The 2,030-nt window shown below is 41.0% G+C and overlaps 1 long non-coding RNA gene across 1 annotated transcript; it reads left to right on the plus strand.

Annotated features, from left to right (window-relative positions):
* The first annotated feature begins 1,005 nt into the window (after positions 1 to 1,005).
* LOC119359135 lies at positions 1,006 to 1,603 on the plus strand. The gene is made up of 2 exons (XR_005172388.1): positions 1,006 to 1,104; positions 1,186 to 1,603. It is a non-coding gene; the product is annotated as an uncharacterized LOC119359135 (long non-coding RNA).
* Positions 1,604 to 2,030: the final 427 nt, after the last annotated feature.

The raw sequence follows: 2,030 nt of genomic DNA on the forward strand, positions 1-2,030 counted from the left end.
TAATGAAGGAGATAAAACAGAACGATAGTCACAAGTTGGTAGGACAAGGGCATCACCTGGGAGGTTGGTGACGTTGAACAATTAGTTGAGCCCATTAAAAAAGTCTCACCTCTACCAGAAGCTGTTTGGAAGTGGGACAATAAGTTGTGCATTGGACGGAATTCAGATTTCGGAACTTGTTTGTACGCTCGTTTTTTACATTTTTCTTTATTGCTCTTTTTGTCGCATAGAGCGGTTGTGTCTCTTGCACGGTTTGTACTAAATAGGTTGCACAGATACAACCCAGTAATTGGTTTATTCCTTTTTCTCACATTTTTTTTCTTGTTTTCAATGATGTACATGTTCTTTTGGCCAAAGAGGCTGATCTAGATTTGCTGCACATAATTCAAGCTACAATTCTTGTACACTACTATTTGGGAAGTAGAAATAAGATTCTGATGTCAGGAAATAGATTTTCATATTTTTTATGTTTTACTTTTAGTATATAGAACACCCTATAGAACATATTCCCGCTACTGCTATTTGTGTGAGACAAGACTATTGTACTCTCCTTTGTACTACTGTTTCTTTGTGCTTCTTTCTAGTCTGGATTCATGTTTTAGTTGCACACATTTATAGCAAAAATTGGCTTTGGATTCATGTTTAGTTGCACAAATATATGTATATTTTTGCACAGACAACACACATCCATGTCGGTGTGTGTTGGTTGCACACATTTACAGCAAAAGTTGGCTTTTAAAATCCATGATTAGTTTGCACATCTCTTTTCTAGTCTTGGCTGTTTGGTTGCACACATAGCAGGAAAAGTTGGTTTTGGATCCATGTTTTAGTTGGCACAAATATAGGCTTCTATTTGCACACATGGCATAAAAAGGTTTCTTATGATCCTTCCCCTGATTTTCAGTATGAGTAAATAGGCTATAAAATATGTTTTTATGGTGTTTTTGTCTATGTGTTTTCTTATGATCATTCTCCTGATTTTCTTTTGTGTCATGTATGTAGGGAGATGATGGTGATCAATACCGTCTTGTAAAGCGTCAAAGACGGAAAGCGAAAGCCACAACACCCGATGTAGGCGGTTCCTCATCTACAGCAGTTGTTGAGGTACAAAGTGCCAACCAATCCTAATTCAGTGCCAACCAATCCTGATTCAGTGCCATCTCAACATGTCAGCATTGCATGTAGGAAATCGGCAACCCGAGCACCTACTGTGGCAACTCCAACACCTAGTGAGCCAGCTGCAGGTCAACACATGCATAATGCATCATCTGATGGGCCAACGCCCGCAACTAGTGAGGGAAACACACTTTCATCTGTGCCAGCTCCAGTAATCACTCTGCCAAGTACAATATCAAGTGAGGCAACTGTAACTCCAGATGTGCCACCCCCAATAGCCAATGTGCCACCTGAAGGTCAAACTGTGCCAACTGCAGGGCATATGTTGGATGTTGGTGTGAACAATCTTTTGTGCCTATTTTGTATCTATTTTCATCGGATGTTGGTGTGAACAATCTTTTATGCACGCTGTGTGCCTACAGGTGGCTGCTGCAACTTGTCTAGTTGCACGAAAGCAGTATATAGTTGCACCAACTTGTTTACTTTTTTTGGCACACAGTGTTGCTACAATTGGCTGCTGTAACTTGATTGGTTGCACAAAAGCAGCATATTGGTTGCACAGATTCTATGCCAACCCCCTACATAATCCATGTGATTTCTGTACCAAATTCATGAATCAAAGGTTCGTTCAAGAAAACCAGCTAGAAGACAAGTCTGCAAGTCATGTCAAGGGAGGAAGCAAAGCAGAGGAAGGGGAATTCTCTCCTGGAGTTCTCTCCTCCTGGTACGTTTGTCCTTCTTGTTTGCTCCTTTTTGTTTGACTTTTTCTTGATGTTTTCCTGGTTCTTTTTCCCTTTCTCCCTCTCTTCCCCTCTTCTGTTCTTAATTTTTGGAGCCGCCATGGATTTTCCTGGCGATGGAGGTTTCACCATGGCGAATCCTTCTTTCATGGGGAAGAAGTAGATGGCGTGGGG

The sequence above is a fragment of the Triticum dicoccoides genome, chromosome 2A (assembly GCF_002162155.2).
Source record: "Triticum dicoccoides isolate Atlit2015 ecotype Zavitan chromosome 2A, WEW_v2.0, whole genome shotgun sequence".
In the NCBI taxonomy this organism is placed as follows: domain Eukaryota; kingdom Viridiplantae; phylum Streptophyta; class Magnoliopsida; order Poales; family Poaceae; genus Triticum; species Triticum dicoccoides.